The sequence below is a fragment of the Trichomycterus rosablanca genome, chromosome 18 (assembly GCF_030014385.1).
Source record: "Trichomycterus rosablanca isolate fTriRos1 chromosome 18, fTriRos1.hap1, whole genome shotgun sequence".
In the NCBI taxonomy this organism is placed as follows: domain Eukaryota; kingdom Metazoa; phylum Chordata; class Actinopteri; order Siluriformes; family Trichomycteridae; genus Trichomycterus; species Trichomycterus rosablanca.
Window position 1 is genome coordinate 25,565,845 of NC_086005.1, and position 25,201 is coordinate 25,591,045.

Genomic DNA, 25,201 nt, shown 5'->3' on the forward strand with positions numbered 1-25,201 from the left:
TAATGGCAACTCCTAATACAAACGTGTTCTTAATTTTTGCTTATGCTTTTAAAAACAAGTCTGGATATTATATGTGTGAATTATTTTTAAAAAACACAGCTTTTTAGCTGTTTGCAACAGTAGTAGAGAGTAAATTATTTACACTGCACCAATTAGACACTGTTTACCACAGTACTGTGGCATTTGGAACACACCCTGACCCTGATTTAACCCCAGTTACCTGGAACTCAATTTTAAAAAGCCATAAACTGACTTAAATTCATTCAAAAAGCTTTATAATGGTTAAATCCCACTATAGAAGACAGATAGTCACATACTACTGTATAATAAGTAGACTCTAGTAAAGGCCTACATAGAGTATAAGAGATACATTTGATATATGGTATATATGGCTCTTCCCTTTAAAGGAAAAACACTACACAACCCTCTACCTTGACCTTTTTTAGGATAAATCTCCTACCAGGGATGCCACATTGCCCCCACTGTTAACGTGGGGCATATAGAATCGTTCCCAGTGTCACCCATTACACACCTTTCAAGAAGCAGCCAGAAGATGTCAGTATAGCACAGGGAATAGAGCCAGACTTCGGTCCCAGTGATGTGTCACGATTTAATTGGGATTTCTATTTACTGACAAAGCCCTTGACAAAATCAGCCCAATCAACCCATCAGTCACCAGCATCTGTGGGTGGCAGCTCAGCTGAGTGAGCCTCATTTTAATAAATATGTAATGTGTAAATATGATTACCAGTGGAATATCCTCTCTAATAAGTTCCCAGCCCCGGCGTCCAGAGATGGATGTGGACTCACGGCCAAGTCACGGCAGGTGGTTTTTCTTTGCAAAATTCCATCCGCTCAGTGATTTTAATGGGATTCAGTGTGATGAGTAATTTACCATGTTCACTTCTAGTGTCAAAATTTACCAAAGAAAGCAGGAGACATTCTGAGCAGGGTTTAAATTAGCCGAGACTCAGCTTTGGTTTCTGCAGTGGTCGGCTAACATGTTGGACTGCTGTGCGATCCGAGTGCTGCAGAGTTCGAGGCTAGTGCTGCAGTGTCCAGGGAAGAAAAGGTCAGAACATCACGAAAGGTTTGGAAATGCACCAGGAAAATGCAAAAATGATGACGTTTTAGATGCAGGGTCTCGTGTTAAAGCAATATTTATTAAGTGCCTTCAAGTTGACTCCAAGTGAACTGAAGTTGGTCTTTAGTTTGGGTTTTCAGTCTTCTTAATGGCTCAGTCATTATTCCTATACCTATATCCATCCATCTGGTTTCTGGCCATGTGTTTTCTCTTCCAAGGATAAATGTCTTTTCCAATGAATTGATTCCTCTTAAATGTCCAAAATACAAGAGCTTCCGTTTGGTATTCTGGGCTTCAAGTGAGAGGTAAGGTCTGATTTGGTCGATGATCCATTTGTTTGTCTTCTTTTCTATCCAAGGTCTCTCAAAAGTCCTCACCAGCACCAAACTGTCTGGATTTTTGACTGTCCAGCTACCATAAACATAAAGAACCATAATAGTTTGATCTTTGTTGGTTGGACAGACAAAACTTCTGAAAACATCTGAAGAACTTTTTCAGTTTCATCATTCTTGTTCTGCCAAGTGCTGGGATGTGTCATATTTCCTGACCGCAAGATCCTTTGCTGTTAATAATTGATCCAAGGAGAATAAGCTGTCGACCACTTCGAATTCTTCTTCATCATTGTTAAAGATAGTGGGGTTTCCTGTTATGACTTTTGTCTTCTTTATATTGAGCTGAAGTCTCATTTCACTCGGTTTAATAACGTTCCTCTTAAGCACCTTCAAGTCTTCTTGATTTCTACTGCTATAGATTGACGTTTCTTCCACCAATCTTCAATTCTCACAAATCTTCCTCCAGTCCTGCTTCTCTCATTATATCTTCAGTGTACAGGTTGAACAAGACTAGTGACAGAATGCAGCCTGGTCAAACATCTTTGCCAATTTGGAACTGGTCTGTCCATTTTCTGCCATGTCTGTGATTTCCTCATTAGGACAATCAGATACTCTGGTATACTCTGATTTTTGAGTTTACCAGACCTCAGATACTCTGGTATACTCTGATTTTTGAGTATACCAGACTCCATGGTGGTCCTACATCCACTCTGATTGACCTGGATGTGTGGTATGGAGCAATGTGCTGTTGGACAACCACTTCAAGTTGGGAAACAGCCCTTGTACATGGCTTGATTCATGAACCCTTGCTGAAGCACAACAGATCACAAAGTCAAAGCGAAACATTAACCCTTATATGACCAGGTCTAAGAACTGGTCTCTTTGTCCATATTGTCATGTCTGTGGCTTGTTGATGAGTGTAGTGATTCCTCATTAGGACATTCAGATACTCTGGTATACTCTGATTTTTCCATCTTCCTGAGGACGTTCCATAATTTTGGTCAACACAGTCCAAAGCTTCGCTGTAATTAATGAATTCCTCGGATTTTGTCTATAACCAGCATCGTCTGCAATGATCTCTTGTTCCTGTGTCTTTTCTGAATTCTGCTTGCACATCTGGCAGAACTTCTTCAATGTATGTACTGGTTTGTGATATGAAGGAGATTGTACAATAATCTGCACACTCCCTCTTGTAATCCTTCCAATCCACCAGCCATAGATTGGTTTACAGATTTGTTGGTGTAATTGAGAATCTTGAAATAGTTTCACTGTCGTGTTATTGTTTCCTGTTGCTTTTTGTAGTGATCTAATGGCCTGACTGACTTCAACTTCAAGCACTGAAGGTACTTCCTTCTAAGTGTCTTGGCAACTGAGGTCTTGTTTTTGTTCATGTATGTATGTATTAGAAATTAGCAGATGTGCTTACTATTGAAGTGTAAATACTACAATTTACTACAATAATGCTGCTACACTTTAAATTACTTTAGAAAATGGAGCAACAGCGTTCACAACACTCAGAAGACTGAATTAAATGAATAAGAAGCTGTATTTTATTGATTATGGCTCAGAGTTAGCCTTGCTTGCCAAAAGCAGCTCATACGGGGAGCGCAGACGGCCAGCAAACATATGCAAGTTAATTCTGATATATTTAATAGCATTTATGAAGCACAAAATCATAATGCGTTTCAAATTACAAATAAAACAAAGGGTAGTGGTAGCACAGTGGTTAAGATACTAGACTAGTAATAAGACGGTTGGGGTTCAAGCTTCATCACTGCCAGGTGGCCATTGTTGGGCCCCTGAGCAAATGTAGCTAATGTCAGGTTAAAATTTCAGTCTAAGCAGACCAACGTACATAGCATAATTGTGTAAACCCTAGAACTCTGATCCACACATAAATACCATGCAGGTCATCAAAAGCACTTATTCCAGAAGCACAAAAAAAATCAATGGATGAAAAAATATACCACAGAAAGAGAAAGCAATGCTGGGATCACACAAAAGAGTCAGATTTTTATGATAGAGGCAACAATAACAATCAATTATTCAGAGCATTCATTTCAACTTATTCACACCTACTCATCACAGTTTAATAGAGCAATTCACTCAGTCAGGCACGTTTTGGACGGAAACTGAAGAATTGAGAGAAAAGCAATATCAGAACTGAAATGTGTCAGATTTTTCACAAACACAACAACAGAGGAGCTCAGAGTTGTGCCACATCACAGTACAGGTACACGACAACTGCCACTTTTTGCTTTATGTTTTTAAATAATTAAATAGACAACTTAAACATCCTATTGTTTCGTTTTTTATTTTTTTATTTATTAGGATTTTAACGTCATGTTTTACACACTTTGGTTACATTCATGACAGGACACAAGTTTAATGTCAAACACAGTCATGAACAATTTAGTATCTTCAATTCACCTCACTTGCACGTCTTTGGACAGTGGGAGGACATTTTTTGTCGCTACTCCTGGCGCAAAAAAAATCTTCCAGCTCAGCTTTGTTTGCTGGCTTGTGACCATCTCCCTTTTGATCATATTACAAAGGTTTTCAGTGGAGTTAAGGTCTGGAGATTGTGCTGCCCACGGTGGTCTTACATCTACTCTTTGATTGACCTGGATGTGTGGTATGGAGCAATGCGCTGTTGGAAAACCACTTCAGGTTGGGCAGCAGTCCTTGTACATGGCTTGATTCATGCACCCTTGCTAAAGCACCACAGGTCATGACCAGGTCTAAGATCAAGCTGAGTAAGGTCATCTCAAGAATTGATCCTCTACAGCCAAATCCTAATAGACTTTTGCAACCCTCCGTCTGGTTCTTCTGTTTCGCTCATTAATGTAGGGGTGTATTTTGAGGTGAAACCAAACTTTCAGATAGACAATAAGAAATGAAAGCAAGAATAAACAATGAATATAGGATGATGTATCAGTATTCCATCTGCTAGCTGTCTTTAGACATTACAGATCCTAGTCAAACTGTCAACTGCCAAATTGACTGTTTGTGTTAGTAATTTTGCAAACCAAATAGATTTCAGCCCCCAATTTTATATTATTGGCTATTTTAGGAAGATTTATGGTGTATAATCACAATTAAGTTTCAGGCAGCAAGACTACAATTGTAAAAACGTTCAAGAGTAAATCCAACGTCCAGATGTTTGTGATGGATAACATCACAGTGCTTTATCTTGCTAAAGATAATGTCAGGTTCCAACTAATCAAAATGCAAAAAAATTATTTGGACCCTCCATACATCGCTCTAGGTGCTGTACATTCACAAAGCCGGATTTATTTTAATTGATTATCAGAGTTTCTTTCTTTCTGCTGTCTGGGAGCAGCTCAGCTCTGTTAAAATTCAGTCCATTTATGTGGGCAAGTTAATTTAATTTAATCCTTCATTAACAATGTATGTCCAGTAATGCTTAATGTAGTGAGTTTTCTTTGATGTTCAGTGCAGAGTCTCATCTGATCCAGCACTATCTTTCATTTGGGTTTATTAATTTAATCAGCATGTTTTTTCATCCCTTATTCTAAGGACTATCGACAGATTTTTCCATAAATGTATTATTAAAGCTCATAGTTCTCACAGTTGCAGAGATAAACAACAGGCTACTAACACTGTTCAGTCAAAACACTGTTAGTATAGTAAGTATAGTTCTCAGACTTTTTGTCTTTACATGATGGCCCAGGAGCAAGAAGTGCATTCCACTACCTGTGTGATGGAACAGAAAAACAACCTTGATGTTTGTCTTCCTTTGACAGAACTGTTATCTGGCAGCCCCAGTAATAAAGCAAAGCTGAGTGCTGTAAAATTGAACCCAGAAAAAATAACCACTATTGGTGAAAGAGCAGCAACTAGAGACGTAAGTGGTGAAAAATCTTCGAAGTGATCCCCAACTAAACAAGCTGACAAAATCTACAGTGCCTTACCACATTATTTACATTTTCCTACATTGTTAATGAAGGATTAAATTAAATTAGCTTGCCCACATAAATGAACAGAATTTTAACAGAGCTGAGCTGCTCCCAGACGGCTGATAATCAATTACAACAAATCTGGCTTTGTGAATGTACAGCACCTAGAGCGATGTATGGAGGGTCAAGATCCTTTTTTGCATTTTGATCAGGGTTTGGAACCTGACATTATCTTTAGCAAGATAAAGCACTGTGATGTTATCCATCACAAACATCTGGACTGTGGATTAATCGATGGAAAGGTATTTTAAGGCTCTGTAACTGGAAATAAAGGTCAGTATAGATAATACTGAGTGCAAAATATAGCTTGCTTTGTTTCTTTCCTCATGGACTGGTAATCGGTAATGATTGAGGAAAATTGTTTTTATAATTACAATTGATTTATTGATTTATTGATGTACATATCAAGCTTAACTGTGCATACAAGTTGCACACATGAATGTCACAGCAATCAGGTTTGCAATGATTTATACAAATTATTTCCAGTGAGGTCATAAACATCATGACTTGTTTGCTGAATTTCTGATTAATCCTCATGAATGTGTGTGATGACAAAAATCAATAGAGTCTGAACCGTCAAGCAAGCTGGCTTTCCGGCCCACGCTGCAGAATGAATGAGCGTGACTCAAACACGCCAAACTCTATTCAGGACAGTTACAGTTATCAAAACAGGGTAATCAATGCAGATGCCAATGTTTTTACCCGAAATATCTGGCTGTATCCTGTACAAATTGCCAATAAAAAATTCTCTCCCCAATTTCAGACGAGCTATTATCACTTCTTACACGTACTTGAGAAAAACAGCTAAGTATTTGATAATGAATCTCGCGCGCGCACACAAACACAGCTGTGCGTCCTCTATTACAAACCAATCCTGTTCTGATTCTACTCAAATCAGACTGATCAGAGATTTATCCATCTGAGCAATGTAAATGAAATGTAAAAATCAGGGAAATGTACACACAGAAAGAATGCTCTAATTACGACTGATTGCTGTAAGTGGTCGAGTCCCGCTGCTGATTGCATAATATTTACTCCTTATGTGGCCAGTTGTTCTGAAGGATGGTTCTGCAGCTGTGTGTAGAGTCGGGTAGATACTGCAGTGATGAGGAAACATAATAGCGAAGTGCTCGGGTTGATTTAGTAATGAATCACTGTTTCACTGTATTCAGTCTCGGCTATTATATAAATTATGTCTCTTATGATAATCATAGATTAATTCCTCACACTTATATAATAATGTTAATGCTTTTGGGGTTATCATATATACAGTGCCTATAGAAAATCTTCATACACCTTTAAAGGCAAATCTCACAACAAAGCTTCACATTTGCCAATATTCCAGCAATGTGAAAAAAGGAAATTGTTCTAAATATTAATTTAAATGAACAACTAGAACGACAGTGTTGTAAAAGTGGCCATTCCCCTTTTTTTCTGTTTATTTATGCATTTTCTCCCATTTTTCTCCCGAGTTAGCTTGGTCAATTTGTCTTTCGCTGCTGGGGGATCCCTGATTGCATTCAAGGAAGGTATATTTTCTGCTCACACCTCCTCCGACCAATGCGCAGTCCTTAGAGGACCCTTTCTTTTTCACCCATGCACTGCACAAGCGCCTCTATCTGCTAATCAGGGTCCTTACACGGCGTTAGAAGACCCCACCCACATAGTCCAGTCATCCCGCCCTAGCAGACACGGTGGCCAGTTAGTGTCTGCTGCAGGCATTGCCAATTATGCCCGCTAGATGGCACCCAGCCGACCGGTGGCAACGAGTTCAGAACCTCAGCGCTGGTGTGCTAGCAAAACATCCCGCTGCGCCACCTGGGCGCCACCAGTCCCCTTTTTTGTACTTTCGATTGTCACGTTTAGCTTAATTACCAGCCACTTTGCAACTAGATTGGCAAATATTTGACCGTTCTTCCATGCAGAATTGTTCTGCAGTTCTGTCAAATTTTGTTTTAAAAGTGATACATTATTAATTTTAAATGATAAAAATTATAACAAATTTTTGGTTAATAATTAAACATAAAAATATGTACATGTAAATTTCCAACAGTTGACAATTCTATATAGAACCTAAAGCTTAAGATACCAAAATCTGTGCCATATAGTACAAATGTTGTGCAGAAATGGTTTAATCATTGAATTTATTTATTTATTTATTAGAATTTTAACGTCATGTTTTACACACTTTGGTTACATTTATGACAGGACACGTAGTTACTGGTAGTTACAAGTCATGGACAATTTTGTATCTCCAATTCTGAGGTGAATTGGAGATACAAAATTGTCCATGACTTGCATGTGTTTGGACTGTGTGAGGAACCAGAGCTCCTGGAGGAAACCCACACAGACACGGAGGAAACTCCACACAGAAAGGACCTAAACCCAGGGCCTTCTTGCTGTGAGGCGACAGTGCTACCCACCGAGCCACAGAAATACAGTTTTGTATATATTCATAGGAATCTTCTGAACATTTTATATTAAGTTCTATATATTAAGCAGTGCTGAGCAGAGCTGTCACATACTTACTGCATCTCTGTTATTTGATTTGCCCTCAATATGTGTGTGTGTTTGTGTTTTATTTTGGAACTACCTGGTGAGTCTATTTTCAATGCGAAAAAAACATTAGTTCTGCACTGTGATTATTAATGTAACCTAAATTAAATCTTAGCCAGACCAACTGTAGCACCAATGTGGATGACACGTCATACAGTTACATTTATGTTAAAAGTGTGATTAAGACTCTTGGTTATACTTGTGTGCTTGGCTAAGTAATTGTTCTGCTCATCATACATGACACTTAATTGCAGGTCTTTTTTATTCAGCTTTCAGTCATCGAGCTGCCCTCCCTTCTCAGAACAGTTTAATTAATGGCCTTCCTGTAGCAGCTGGTTTTGTCTGACAATAAAAGCATGTTAAAGTCTGGAGTCTCAGACTAAAACTGTGTACGATTCATTTAAGTGAAAAGCTAAAAAAAACTGTTTTCCATTGTAAAACAGCACATAAGTTAAGGTGTGATGATTTATGTTTCCTGCAAAACGAGCAGTGAAAGCAGATTTTTTTTAAACCCCAGATATGAATCTTATCAAACCACATTAAATTAAATAAGACAAAGTCAGCGTTACCAGGAACACAGAGTGTAGAGTCTCGAGGCATTAGCTGTAATAGAATCCAGTAGGGACAAACCTCTCAAAGGAAATGAATAAGATTCTCTAGACACAACATATGAATTATTTTAAGCTCAAGCTTAAGCTGAACACCCGTGATCTTCGATCCCTCAGACGGCACTGCATCAAGAACCGCCACTCAACAATAGCTGATATAACCACATGGGTGAGGGATTACTTTGGCAAACCTTTGTCAAGCACTAGACTACAGAGTTACATGCACAAATACCACTTAAAACTTTACTATGCAAAAAAGAAGCCTTATGTTAACCATGTCCAGAAGCGGCGTCGACTTCTCGGGGCTCGGAGGCATCTAGGATGGACCATCACACAGTGGAAACGTGTATTGTGGTCAGATGAATCAGCATTCCAGGTCTTTTTTGGAAGAAAAGGACGACGTGTGCTCCGGACCAAAGACGAAAAGGACCATCCAGACTGTTATCAGACTGTTATCAGCAAGTCCAAAAGCCAGGGTCTGTCATGGTATGGGGGTGTGTCAGGTCATTTACGCTTCTGTGATGGCAGCATTAATGCAGAAAAATACATTGAGATCTTAGAGCAACATATGTTGCCTTCAAGACGTCGACTTTTCCAGGGACGTCCAGCATTTTTAAACAAGACAATGCAAAATCACATGCTGCACACATTACAAAGGTATGGCTGCAGAAGAAGAGGGTACGAGTACTGGACTGGCCTGCCTGCAGTCCTGACCTGTCCCCAATAGAGAATGTGAGGAGAGTTTTGAAACGAAAAATGCGACAACGACAAGCCTGTACTGTTGCACATCTTAAGACGTGTTTGCGGGAAGAACGGGACAAAATAAAACCTGAAATAAAAAATATATATAAATAATTTTATTTTATAATTTACTCTAAGTAAACCTGAGATGAATTAGAGTAATATCAAACAGGTCAGATGTTGCAGTACTAATAAAAGAGTGATTTTTGTTAACACCAAAACTTTTTTTATTTTAATTTGGCAAGCATGACAAGGCTACTAATAATTCAAACAGACCTGATGTGATGTCATAACTTAAAGCAGTAAGCCTGTGTGGTTACAGGATTCCTGCTCTCAGCTGGCTGTTTGGTAAAACATGTAGAATTGCTTCTGAATTTCCTTGTACTTTATTACTTCCTTCATCTGCTCTTTTCTAACGCATTCATTACCACAAACATGCACCTACACTCTCATTAAGGGGCTTTTCATATAGCATAATAGTGTAGTTTAGTATTTTACTCATCTTTCGGTACATAAACGCCATGGCACGCGTGTGGCACACACGGCCAATTTCAAAACAAGCATGGAAATGTTGCTAAAAAGGGTAAATCTTCACAGTTTACAAGTGAAAATTATTTGCACTTAATGTGGTTATTTTACTGTATTACATGACTGGCCATTTATCAGTCGCTTCTGCAACCTTAGCAGAAATAAATAGAATAAAAAACAAACAAACAAACGGACAGTTCAGTCATTTTACGGACTGTGAAGTGTGATGTGATAAATCATGGTGCGCGTGCTTCACACGTCCCACACGGGCTGAATTAACTGACCCTCGGCTCCATCTGCCTCCTTCTGTGTGCGACCATAATTTACTCGGTGGTGTGGTGGGTGGTTTGGCAGGATGGTGTGTTTGCCAGCCCCGTCCCAGTGTTTAATTTGAATTGTAATTGATGTTGGCATTGACGGCGGTTGATGCACGAGTGAGCTTCATACTGAGACTTTCACACTTATGTGTGTAAACGTCTGTAGCTTCTAAAAAATGACCTTGTGCAAAAAATGCTGCTGGGTTATTTAAATATTTATTCATTTAACTGCTTCATCCTGGTCAGGGTCACAATGAGTCTTGCATCACCTGGAAAAATGGCAGATTCAGTTTCTTACCTTGTGTTCCTGACTTATGCCCAATCAATCACAGGACAACACACCAAACCAAGACCCAAGCTTTGATTTTTTTATGCATTTTTCATCTTGTTTTCATTTTATTTATTGTCTAGTTCTTTTGCTACCACTAGATGGTAGATAAAAGTGTCCACTAAGGGGGACAACAGGTCTAAGTTAAGCAGAACGAGGTATAAGGCATAACAAAGCCAAAATGTAATGTCCCCATATGTGACTGCAGGGTCTCAAGAGGCTAAATTAGTGCCCATGGTTTTGAATTAGAATGTCCAACATACTTTTTAAAGCATTTTTCATTTTGTTTTTACCTTATTTATTGTCTAGTACTTTAGCTACCACTAGATGGCAGACAAAAGTGTCCACTAATGGGGACAACAGGCCTAAATTAAGCAGAACGGGGTCTCGAGGCTATCACTTCATCTTAATCCTAATCAGGGTTGCATTGGGTCAGGTGTCACTGCCAAACACTGAGCACAAGGCATGCCTACATGGCCCGTGTTTCCCCCCAAGACCCATCCAGACAGCAATCCACTAACTTTACATTTAGTGCTGTATCAAAATTCACATTCTGGAAGGTGGTAAATCCACGTTTAGACAAAAATTCAGCCCACAAACCTCTGTTTAGCCGCCTCAGGCTCTGCAAACTAAAGAAAAACAGATGTGCATGTGTTCTACTGATGTGACTTGGGAACACTTGTCTCATCACCCAAGTTCTTCTTTGTTCACGGCAGCTGTTCTGTACCAAAACATGTCTGTGTCCCTCATGACCTCTGCAGATAGCTCAATCAGACCCTCAGGCTGCAACGTAGTCCCCATGCACCCCGGTCTGAGACAGAAATGACAGCTCGGAGCCCGTATATCCACGGCCGGCTCTGCATAAATACCACGTCTGAATGTTTATAGTTCCGCCACCTTGCTTGTCATGGAAGTGATTCCTGAAGGTAAACAAGGTCATTCCGAGCCCACCGTTTGCTCCTGTCTGACTTTCGTGTCTTGTTCATTGGAACAGGCCTCTCGGTGAAAATTTAATATGACTAATGTGTTCTTTAATTGTGCCCGGTTCAGAGTAAGCCAACAGCTGTGTGCCTCGAGCTGGGTCACGGATAAATACACAGTGAGCAGCTACAGATGGGGTCTGTCTTTTCACTGCAAATACAATACATAGGGAAATGAGTAATATGTATGATTTGTTGGGAAAAAAATTAAGAAAAATTAAGTAAAATTGGTAATACTTGTACTATTAAGAATGAGCGTTTTTCAACCTTTGATGTCTTTATATTGTCAAGTTGGCCATAAAGACTTGGTAGGTTCTCATGTACTTTTATAGTCTGGCTCGATTTACATGAACAGTGCACATTAGTTCCTCTTTCATGATTATCATGTTACAACCACTTTCATGACACTTTTGCAGCACTAAAAACTTTTAACTGCTATTAGGGCGCATTCATATGAGAAGCGGCAAAACCACTTTACAACTGTACCGTTGTTTCCTATGGAGTGTGGCAGTGCTGCTTAGCTGCCTCACAATTTTTGCACTTGCGATGCTCAAAGTTCACCTGATTGAACTTCAACTCAGTTTGCCGCTGATGTTTTCAAAGTGCCTCTAATGAGACAAACTGTTTGATATGACACAGTACGAACTGTACGACTGTATGAACAATGCTTAACGTGCACAAAGCTTAACGTGACTTATTGTACTAAAACAATAAGTGAGGTTTTTCATTAGTTGAGAGAACTTATGAGCAGTAATAATTAAGAGGAGTTTAGAGCTTCTGTGTCTTTCTTTTAATACATTAAACCACATTTAGCTTTTTTAACGATAAACGTTTTAGACTCAGAAAAGCTGATTCTCACAATTTCTCAGAACCTCGAGCTGTAACACAAGTTTAAAAGTGAAACAGTGAGGAAAATCCAGATAAACACAGATACATGTGGAGCTTTCAGAGTGGATTTGACGGTTATTCCACACAAATGCAGATTCGTCTCATATTCGCACTTTGATGACGTTGTACCACACCTCTCAAGCAAGCGTCGATTTGTACCAAGGCTCAGGGTTTTGCCCCCTTAATGTATAATAGCTGCTGTATTATTTTCTATTTTATTGGCTGGTGCTGCATTTTTATTGACCTACACTTTGTACAGTAAAGCAGGGCAACACATTGTTCCATATGTATTATCCTACATGACTGGGGGCTTTGTGTTTTCTCTGCTTTAATCATTCATATGGCTAAGTTGACAATAGCAACTGACATAAATTGACATGAGGTTAACTGACTTTAAAGCCATAAGACAGATGTGTAGGTGGTATAGACAAGATGAGGCTGTATCTATGCTGGCAGCTTAAACACTCTGTAACACGCTGCATCCATATGTATTTAAGCAAACTGAGGTCATAGACAGAGTACTACACCTTTACAGTGAAAACAAAAGTTAATACAGTATACACAATGTATAACAACACAATACAGTTGCAGTAATTTAAAATTTCCATTTAAATAAAAAGGGCACTGTGGTTAAGCATTTATTCAGAGGTCTCTCCCCTCTCCCCTAAAGCTTTATTTTGCTTCCTGAGTGTGCGCCTGTCCTAAATCCATTTTAGTCTCCTGTAAAACGTCTCTCTGTCCTGGACTCTGTCCAACATAAATCTATCAAGTTTTGACAAAGCTGACACTACTGTGGTGAAGGTAATGTCTCACACAGCAGGCAACCAGGGAAATGGTTATGACAGGGATCTTAGACGTGACAAGCATTAAATCTATAAAAATAAACACACATGTAGAACTACTGTATGTAAACTTGTGATTATCCAGTCAGCCAGTTGTGTGGCAGCAAAATAATATAAAAAATAGAGACACAAAAGCATCAGGTAGTGTTTACATCATACATCACAAAGGAAAAGAATTAGGATTTAGTAGTGACTATGACCAATGCATCACAGCTGGATTCTGAAACTGATTCTCTCAGAATAGAGCACTTTTTTGAATACTGAATATTTTGAATATAAGAAAAAACATCAAGTGAGTGACAGTTCTGCAGGCATAAATGCCTTGATTCTGTGCGAATATGAGACGAATCTGCATTTGTGTGATATTACCATCAAATCCAGTCTGAAAGCTCCACATCATCTGGATTTTTCTCACTGTTTCACTTTTAAACTTGTGTTATCACTCTGGGTGCTGAGAACTTGTGAGAATCAGCTTTTCTAAAAGTCTAAAATGTTTATCGTTAAAAAAGCTTAACATGGAAGCTAAACTTCTCTTAATTATTACTGCTCATAAGTTCTCTCAACTAATGAAATTCCTCAATTGATGTTTTAGTACAATAGGTCACGTTAAGTTTTGTTCCGCGTTGTTCGTACAGCCTGAGTTGCTTTTACTGCGTCATATCAAACAGTTCGTCTCATTGCAGAAGTTTTGAAAAGGTCAGTGACAAAATTGGTCAAAGAGATCAAAAGAGAATGACAAGACTTTGTCTGGTCTGATGAATATCAACTCCCCTCCCCCTTCATATTTGGCTGCTTAGGGTGACTACTATAATACACATGTGGCAAGGAAAGAATTTCACATCAAGAGTAGAAATCTGTGGACCCAAACCACCATGTGTCAACAGTTCAGGCTTTTCACAATGCTGTTGTGGTTCATGTTAATGTAGCACATATTGGGCACTGTGGCATAACAGTAGTCTATCATCATTGGAATGTCCCACCCTGTCGCTGACCATGTGCATGTCTAAGACCAATAATTACCATCTAATGGCTACTTTTGAACTTAAAACACACCATGTTAGAAAGCATGGGTCATTTTAATTTCTAGACATTTCATACAGTTCTAGATGCAAAATTCTACAAAGCCTAATAAAACTCATTCCATCTCCCAAGGATGCCAATAATTTTGGACCCGACTGTTTTATTAGGTACCTACATGGTAAGAGGTACACATGTTTTTTGCGGCAGGTGAAGTAATTGTGCAGAATATTATAATATAGTTTTATAATGCAGCACATTCTTCCTCCCTGCTGCTGTGAAGCAAATACAGAACGATGTAGTGGAGACACACAGTGAATAAGTAAAGCAATTCTCCACAGGGACCGGACTGTTAAATCCAGATTCAGCATCATACGTTCTGCTTCTTACACTTACGGTGTGTTTTGGAATGTATTATACCGGATTTAAATTCAGTATGAAGAATGAAAATGTTGGCATTGTTTTTGTTAGTGCTCGTACTGGTCTGAGCTTAAATTTGGGTTTCACACTCGTTTTCCACCCATTTTATTACAATTTTGTGATATAAAACTACCTGTGTTTGCATCCAGTGCATGAGTATCATAACAGTTTTACATTGCCAAGTGTCGCTAAATTGTTGCTTCGTGAAGCATCTATTGAGTGTAGTAACAAGCAAAACTCAAAACAAAGTCTGAGAGTTTATTAAAGAGAAATACAGATCAGTTCAGCTGAATCACAGTTCAGTTTATCTATCAAAAAGTAGGAGAAACTATAGCCACACCACATAGGACAGGCACTTATTAAATGGCACTAGAACTATACAACTGATCTGTAAGAAAAAATAGCTCCAAAATGCACCAAAATGACCCTCACAGAAGTGCTTTGCATTTATCAATAAGTCAGTGGAACCTTGGCCCAGGGTAACCAAACATGTTCACAAGACTGTTTGCAATTAATGCCTTAAAACAGCAAAGCATTCTGCAGAAGTTCCCTGTAGATCAATCAAAAAATCAATAAAACATATTACAGCAGGCTTTTTCCTTTTAGATAACAGCAGTATTGCAAAGCAAGTATCATCCACTATCCATCCATTTGTAAAATAGACGTGTGTGTGCTCGCACAAATTGTTAACTGATTTAACTCTCCTTTTGTGAAATCACACTACATGTCAAAAGCATTCAGAGAGCCGTGAGTGGCTGGACAGCCCTAATCTAGGAGACGGAAAATACTCTCTGAGTGGACATTTAAAAAGTCAGACGGCTGTTCAGATTGGATGGTTTGTGAAGAAAATCACGGCTATTCATGCTTCAATTTAAAGCTAAAATAGTGGTTCGTCTGAGACAAAAAGGTTTCCGTAACATCCTCGTATCTCATCAACAGAAATCAGCTGGACTTTAATATATCAGTAACACGAGGATTCATTCAAAGCACTCAGAGGTGCAAGTACAATCAAACTGCAGCTATTTTGACAGAGGAACAGTTACAGAAACCAGCCATGGTTTCAGCTATAGACCTGAAAAAAAGGAAATCTTTGGAATTAGCAGAACTTCTCTAGCTGTGTTAAAAGTTTGGGCAGAAAAAATATGGAAACATGGAAAAGATGGTACAGTGGTACCTTGAAACTCAATGTCAGCTGGCAGTTGTAGCCTAGTGGTTAAGGTACTGGACCAGTAATCAGAAGGTTGCCGGTTCAAACCCCACCACTGCCAGGTTGCCACTGTTGGGCCTTTGAGCAAGGTCCTTAACCCTCAATTGCTTAGATTGCTTGTCCCAACTGTAAGTCGCTTTGGATAAAAGAGTCTGCTAAAAGCCGAAAAAGTAAATGTAAATTAGTTCTGGGACTCAGTGTATTTTTTTCCATAAGGATGTTTGGGAAACCTGTTAATGTGTTCCAAGGTCCCGTGAAACTGCATATATTTTAGGCTTATATAAAATAATGGGGTTGTTTTTGACACTTATACACCGAAAATAACACAAATATAATATAAAAACACTGAAATAAAAAGCTGATTCTCACCTTGAGCTGTAACACAAGTTTAAAAATGAAACAGTGAGGAAAATCCAGATAAACACAGATACATGTGGAGCTTTCAGAGTGGATCTGATGGTTATTCCACACAAATGCAGATTCGTCTCATATTCGTACTTTGATGACATATTACAACACCGCTCAAGCCGAGCGCTGAACAAATCGACTGTTCATTGTTAATTTGAAATTATATAAATAATTATTTAAAAAACAAACAATTTAGTTATTCTAAAAGTACATTTATCAGTTACATTTACTTTGAGTTATTTGTCTTGTTTCTACAAAGCTTCAAGTCATGAACCACTAGCCTGGTAGTGCTTTTGTCAGATAGCCAAAAGGTTCACAGGTCAGAAGTGTAAAGAACAAATTCTGCCTTGCACATGAAATGAAATTACTGAATTCTTTCTATAATTACCCACAAAATGTGATACACTTAATTCTAATAGGCTAAACAACGTGTTCATAAACATTATGCAACCACATTTTATGCATCTTCAAATAGAAGTGCCAGACCGAAGGGTAATGACAGCCATTAACAGGTTCTTGTATAATTTCAGAATATATGATAGCATGTATAACAGTCACTGCAGCAATCTGCACTTTCCCCTCGTTATTCCATACTCCTTACATCCAAACCAACTTCAACTAAGTGACAGCAAGCCCTCATCGCCCTCATCGCCCATGACACTGCCCACCGGAAAAACGTCCCATTTTAGAAACAAGCCTCTTGCTGACTGTCCCAGAGAAAAAACTAATAGTCTCCCCACCAATCAGAGTGTTCTTTCTTTTGCCAGTTGCATGAGTAAAAGCCCAGGAGCCGCAGAGCACCAAATGCAAAATGACAGCTGAAAAAAATAAAGGCTCAGCTGGGCGCACTAACGGGGCTAGAACTGACCTCTCCTTCTCTTAATATAGCCGGGTCTGACCTGGCTACAGAGCACAGAAAAGATCCGGCTGTTTAGAGCCTTCATTGTTTTCAGGAGTAAATATATACTGGTTGGGGCTGTTTAAATTTGATGTGAAATGATTCTACTCGTCGTCTGAATGATACGCTGAATGAGAACGTTTGGTAAATTAGGACTAAAATTAGATCCACCTGTCGAGATAGATCAAGCTTTACATTTTATGAAGCATAAATTGGCAAAGTAATGAAATGTTCTAAACATGGCAAATGCTTCATTTTCTGTATTTGTCAGTCACTAAGGGGATTCGTGGCACAGTAAACATCATTGCCTCGGGACTCCCCCGTGTGAGTGGCGCTTATAAATATTAATCAGATGCTGACAAAATGGTGGCATCAGTTAATCTGACTTATAAAATCTGGTGAACTTCAGAACCAAGCCAAACAGAAAATGAACACTCGCTGTGTAGTATAGTATAGTGTCACCATCGCTGGTGTAGAATGAATAAATCATGTCAGAACAATCAAGTATCACCAGATAAAGCAGCAAAAGCTGGAGAAACTTCGAAAGTTGTGCAAAAATAGTTTGTAAACAAGGTGCATCTGCGCATTCACTAAAACTATTAAAAGGATATATTTTAAGCCCAGGTGGCACAGCGGGATATTCCACGAGCACACCAGCTCTAAGATTCTGAACACCTCGGTATAAATCTCGGCTCTGCCACCGGTCAGGCATAATTGGCAGTGCCTGCAGCAGACACTAATTGGCCACTGTGTCTACTGGGTGGAATGACTGGACTGTAAGTGGGTGGGGTCTTCAAATGCTGTGTTAGCAGATAGTTTGTTTTATTAGGATTTTAATGTCATGTTTTACACTTTGGTTCCATTCATGACAGAAACGGTAGTTACTCATTACACAAGATTATATCAAACACAGTCAAATCTCTAATTTACCTCACTTGCATGTCTTTTGACTGTGGGAGGAAACCGGAGCACCCAGAGTAAACCCACATAGACACGGGGAGAACATGCAAACACCACACAGAAAGGACCCGGACTGCCCCACCTGGGGATCGAACCCAAGACATTCTTGCTGTGAGGCGACAGTGCTACCCACTTAGCCACCGTGCCACCTCGGTTAGCAGATAGATAAGCCTGTGCAGAAAGCATGGGTAAAATAAAGGGGTCCATTAAGGACTGCGCATGGGTCAGAGGACCCTCCTCGAATGCAATCAGGGTTCCCCAGAAGCGGAAGACAAATTGACTACGCTAATAATTCAAGAGAAAAATGGCAAAAAATGCATAAATAAACAGAAAAAATTATATATTTTTAAACTATTTATTTTACTGTATGCAATAACTGCCAGTCAGGAGATCATAGCAGGATATGTAATTAACAGCTAATTATTAAAAATAGGTGGGGAAAAAAAACACAACACAAAGAAAAATACCATAGAAATGAATGACAAATTTTAAAAAATTAAAGCCGTACAAGAACCTGACTGGTCTGCACAGATACCTGAACTTAAATCCATCCAACAACTTGGGAAAGATCTGATACAGATCATGTATCGTACATCGAATGACAGACCTTTGCACCGCCACCCGACAGTGTCAATACCAAGTGAACCATGCTTAACAGAACACGGGACTCTTGAAGGGCAAAAGCTCTCCTAATGGCATATGGGCCTGGCATGTGCAGCTCAGCCTGTCTGGCAGCCCTTCCTCCCCTTTGGCCTTTAGTTCTGTCTGGGCGAATGAGCAAATGCTCATCCGAGTGTGGATGTGCGGGTGATATGATGGTTAATATGAAGGTAAAACAGTTTGTTTGCTTTTAGTTCTTATTTAATTGGGCACTTACGTACATGCCATGTGCTTCTGGAAATATATATTCATAATTCAAACGAGGAAATACAAACTGCTAATGGGTTTGTAGGGATGCATTTAGCACTTCTGGGAAGGTTATAAAGATACGATTATTTTATTAAGCTGATCATATGGAATCACTGTGCTTAAAGTAAGTAAATGGCCAAAATGACGTCCTTTTTGTACCAGATGGATGGGTGGATGGATGGATGAATGGATGGAAGGACAGACAGACAGACAGACAGACAGACCATTGGATATGTTAATGCACATTTTAATTTCATAAATAAAAATACATGCAAATATTTAAGCTTGCAAACATTTGTAGTATCTACATCACATTTATTTTCGTAACATTTAGCATATACTTTATCCAAAGCAATTTACACTTAGCACTAAATACAATTCAAGCAATTAAGGGTTAAGGGCCTTGCTCAGGGGCCCAACAGTGGCAACTTCGGCAATGGTGGGTCTTGAACCAGCAGCCTTATAATTCCTCGTCCAGTACCTTAACCACTGAGCTACCACAGATCTTTGAATCAATCACAGTTTTAAACATCAACTCTTTAAACAGATCATGCATTATATAACAGTCTCCTGCCACCGTTATAAACCTTAATATCATGCTTGGCGTGGGTTTTTCCTCTGCTCATTTCTCTAGTGTTTTTAATCACAGTTTATATACATGAAAAAAAGTGAGAAATAATACCACAGCACACACAGTCCCTCACATTCAAACAGCACAAACCACTAAAAGTAGGAAAAGGGGGGAAAACACGACCTCGCTTGAAGGGTAAACTCAAAGGGCATTTTTCATTTTATTCAAAATCCCCCGTGATGCCAAGCTGGTCCCACGCCACTCTGCTGCTCACAGTGGTCTATTTAAAATAAGTTTGTTTACTCTCATGCTCTTGCTCTGTGTATTAAGGGGCGAGGGAAAGGGGCTATGGCGTCAGTGAGAATCAAAACTAGGTCTCAGTGTTGGTGGGCAAGCATACAAGAATGCTCAGTTCAATCATCTCAATTTCTGATGCCTTGACATCACATAATGAGATGCTATAAGAGCAACAGCAGAAGCAATAAAGCAGGGTGAAGCTCTGAAGCAAAGAACAAGCAAAGCTATAATACTTTACCAAGGTGGCTATAAAACATCCAATATTTTACACAACACGAAAAACATGCACTGGATCAAAGGGACAAATGCCAACTGGATGATTACAGGATTGGACAGTTCATCGCTCAGGCGAAGACCTTCAACACCAGAGTGTGTGGTCTACCAAAACTCAAAAGCATTTGATTTAAGCAGCAGTGTTTTGTTCAGTAGAGATTTGTTTTCTGTACAGGTTATACTATATTTGGAAGTTATAGTCATGCCACAGGTGGGTGGGCACGGTGGCTTAGTGGGTAACACTGTTGCCTCACAGCAAGAAGGTCCTGGGTTCGATTCCCAGGTGGGGCGGTCCGGGTCCTTTCTGTGCAGAGTTTGCATGTTCTTTCCGTGTCCGCGTGGGTTTCCTCCGGGTGCTCCGGTTTCCTCCCACAGTCCAAAAACATGCCACCAGGCTAATTGGAAACACTGAATTGTCCTATAGCTACCTAGCCGCTAGATGCACGCACCAGTGCATTGTAGTGCCGGTCCCAAGCCTGGATAAAATAGGGAGGGTTGTGTCAGGAAGGGCATCCGGCGTAAAAATTGTGCCAAATCAATGCGGATGATCATGATCCGCCAAGAGCCGACCCCGCAACTGAACGGGACAAAGGCCGAGGAAGAAGAAGAAGAAGATTGTCATGCCACAGGTACAGTACATGTCTGTCTTATGATGAGGCCAAGAAAGACATCTAAGACAAATGAGTAGCAATGCAGTATGTTGGGGACAGTCCTATTTGTCTGTATTCTGAAAAAATTAAAAATCCAATTATAATTAAAAACCTACTTCATTTTCTTTAGGTTAAATGTTAAAAATCACAATAAATATACAGTATCATTCATTTTATACACCAGTCAGCAATGGGTGTAGTAGAAACATCTAATATCAATAATTAATATGGTTTCCCACATACTTTAGCCATATAGTGTCTCAGTTCAAAACACTAAAGAAACTTTTCTATTTTCCCATTTATACCATTTGTCAGAAAATCTTAATGTTTGGTCTATAATGCTAATTGCAAATAGCTTTCACACTTTACACTTAAAAGCTTTTTGGATTTAATCTAAAGTGCATTATCTGCAGTGGAGACACTGAAATGTTTCCAGTCCAGGCACAAAAAGCTGAACAGCACAAACCCATTAGCTCTAATAAATCGTAACGTTTCCAACTAAGGGCTGAAATGTGGGAATCTGTTCATGATGAGCACCATCAGTAGTAAACATGTTTTTGAAAGGAACATTGGTTATGAGGTATGACGTGAAGCGAGTGTGTGATGGACTGCCATCCTGTCCAAGGTGCATTCTCACCCTGTGCTCGGTGTTTCTGGGTAGCTTCAGTTTAAGTATACCTGAACTTCTGGTCACATCTGGTCAGGATTACAGAGGGTCCGTCTTTACCAAGAAACGTTGTATTGTGAGAATACACTCAGGACAGGGCATTGCAGGGTGAAAGATGCAGAAAGCTCTTCTTACTAGCAGATTCAGCTATTCTGGTCAAACCATTGCCATTACCAGTACACCAAATTTTAAATTAGCTTATTGAACTCAACCAGACTTAATTTTAGCAAGTCTCATAAAATATAAATCACTTTTTTTAAGCCTTAAAGTCAATTATTGAGTCAGCCTGAAAAGATTTATAAAATTGTTTCTAAAGGCCTCGGCATACTTCAAGTGGAGATGACGCTTGCCTGGCTTTGGCGACCAATGTGACGTAATTGCGGAGAAAGCGAACAACCACAGACGTCGTGCAGAGGCTTGGCTCGCCTTGCCGCACACATGGAAGCTGGGCGAACTCCGTGGATGATGACACTCCGCAACGACGCCTGTGATTGGTTGGTAAAAAAAAAAAAGAGAGGCGTGCCATGAAAACAAACATGGATGATTTTGAGGAGTGTCTCTCAGAGCAAGTACTGCTTCTTCTTGTAGCATTTTTATACGCTTCCAATACCTCGCACATCGCCATAACTGTGATCATCGTTTTTCGGTAGTCATGAAACTTAACATCATAAATGTCACAGCGTCACCTGCAGCTGTGGAGCAGACGCGACAGGCAAAACGAAACCGCTGAAAGTCTGCAGCTTGTAGCTCGCGAAGTCGTGTTCGGCTTCGTGCAATGCTCGCAAACTTAGTTTCGCAGTAAGCATGCGGAGGCCTTAAAGCTCTAGGATTACACTGAACCACAGTGAGAGCCATAATCTCCCCATAAAAGAAAATGTCACAGCAACAGCCCAGATAAACATCTAAAAAAAGGTCTGGGTGAGGTTAAAATTGGCATCTTTGTGTACAGACTGTAGATTCACCAAATTCAGAGCAGAAACCCCTTACTATTTCCATTGGTCATTGAACAAACCTGTACACCAAGGTCAACAATTTGAGCATTTCTGTTTTACTGTCAATATTTTAATGTTCATGCTTTAACTATTTACAGGTGCAAAGACAGTGGCAGACAATGTATAGAATGCATCACTCAGTAATGATGTGATATATTTGTGATCTTATGAATCCATAGACTTAAGTGATCAAGCAATTTTAAGTCAGTTTACAATTTCTTTCAATGTCAGGGGAAATAAGAGACTCAAAATTTGCCTGCTCATTTTTTTGCCTTCATTTCTGGGTACAGATCTGGCTACAACATCAAAAAAATCTCAACTTCAACAGAGTATTAGACCACATGTAAGTACTTCAATTATATCTTTACACCATGTGAACACTGAAGCACAAATTTACCTGTGTAGTACTTTTAAACTGCAGACCTTCCACAAAATGCCCTCGCTTTTAATGTTTCAAAGCTAAATGTTCTGACACTCCAGTTCAACAGAGGTATTACTGAGTAATCGTCTTCCTCTTACCTCCTCAATTGCATTTCTGCAACGTATACAACACACACACACACACACATCTCAGCACAATTCACTTTCTAAACCATGACAGGTTACAGCATAACATTAAACAAGAACACCACGTCAAGTCCATCTTAAACCGAGGACAGACTCGTCCCTGCTTACAAAATCATATTTATATCTAAATCCTCACAGAATGGGACAGTTCCTGAGATCAACCTGATAAACCAGCTCACAGTAACAGTAATGCATCTCTGCAAGCAAGTTGGGTAAAACCTCAAAGGCAGAAGGGTGGAATGCTTTAAGATTTATTTTATATTTAAATGTTGTTCTGTCAGTCAGTATGAAAGGATTTGGCATGTTCAAAGCAACAAATGTGTATCAACTGGGAAATAAATACAACCCAGTGTTCACTGTCAGCACTGGTTTGAATACCAATACCCAGAATTACCTTAATACAAAGGGCTAAAATATTACTATTATAATACATTACAGTAAGTATTACTAGTATAATATAACATTATAATAAAATAAATCATTAAGACCAGTATTATCAAACTTATTGCATTGCTTTAATGAGGACAAAAATAAACAAATAAAAAACAAATCCTAACAATTAGAAGCAGTCTAGCTTTACATACTTTTTATGGTAGGACTAGATGTTAAAAGTAAATGCACTAATGGTTTTTGTAGCAGCAGTAGCAGTAGCAGCAAATAAAAGGTTAAAACCCTGCACTGAAAAGTTCTGTGGGGAACCCCCACATATTTAGATCTGCATATTTTGCATCATTGTGTTATTGTGCATTAGTAGTACAACAGATCTGCTTATTAGTGGAAGAACGTTATTAATCCTGTGATTGCTGTTTCAAATTTCAACAAATCAAGCAATGATTATTAATATATACCAAATATGCTTACTTGTGTTTGCACTGGTCCATATGTTTTAAGTTAATATTAAACATCACTAATGCTATTCTGCATGCACTGTCGTTAGCAGGGATATTTTATTTTTGAAGGCACATATGACAAAAGTACCATTATAACATTAAGCATATTTTACAAACTGCTGGCTTGTTAAATATGAGTAAAATGTGAGTAATTGCACAGAGCAATGCATGCTCATGGTTGTTTATTCAGTAAGTTGTAGCCTATATTTGCATGTTGAGTAGTAGTGAAAATGCTATAGCAGAGAGCATTTAGAGTGTTTAGATGTAGCCAAAATTTGATTACTGAGTAGTGGAAGTACGTACAAAAAACCTTTTAGCAATTTTAAGGGAACCCACAGGTCCATATATTTCATATTAATATGAACACCAGTAATGCTATTCTGCATGCACTGTAAGTAAGCAGGAGTGGTTATCCTTAGGGTACATATGACAAATGTAGTCCAAGTCACATGTCATTATAACATTAAGCATAACTGCTCAAGAAACTGCTGGCTTGTTAATGTGAGTAAAATATGAGTAATTGAACAGAGTAATGCATGCACATGGTTGTTTATTCAATAAGTTGTAGCCTATATTGCATGTTGAGTAGTAGTGAAAATGCTATAGGAGAGAGCCTTAAGAGTGTTTTGAATACTGAGTAGTGGAAGTATGTACAAATACTTTTTAATGAGTTTTTTAAGGAACCCACAGGTCCATATATTTCATATTAATAATAAACACCACTAATGTGATTCTGCATGGACTGTAAGTAAGCAGTGGTGGTTACATATTCTTGTGGGTACATATGACAAACGTAGTCCCAGTCACATGTCATTATACTGCTTAAGAAACTGCTGGCTTGTTAATGTGAGTAAAATGTGAGTAATTGAACAGAGCAGGGGCGGATCTAGAAAAATATTTATGGGGTGGCAAGAGGGGGGCAGGAATTTTTGAGGGGTGGCAACATATGGCAGACGTATTTATACTGAATTTAATCACAGTTATCACAGTTTGATGAGAAATAGTATGTACACACTACAAAAGGGCACGGGCTGCCATTTACAAACTCATACAGACAAACTTAATCTCATGCAATCAATGTCTTGCATTTAAGGTTTCATGTGAAACAGTTCATATTAGGAATAAGTGACCATACAATGTAATCTCAATAATAGGAGATAAAAGTATGGTAGCACTACTGTAGGTGGGGCATTATCAAAGGAAAGGCATTAAGGTAAGACACAGGTGATGAGTGGCAGATGTATGAGAGGGAAAGCAAACAGTTTTTGACTGTGTCAGAGTGGCAGCGTTG

At 39.0% G+C, this 25,201-nt stretch overlaps 1 protein-coding gene across 1 annotated transcript in view; it reads right to left on the reverse strand.

Moving 5' to 3' along the window:
* Positions 1 to 25,201, reverse strand: part of opcml (opioid binding protein/cell adhesion molecule-like) — a 187,176-nt gene that overhangs the window by 161,365 nt on the left and 610 nt on the right. The gene's annotated exons all lie outside the window — the stretch shown is intronic.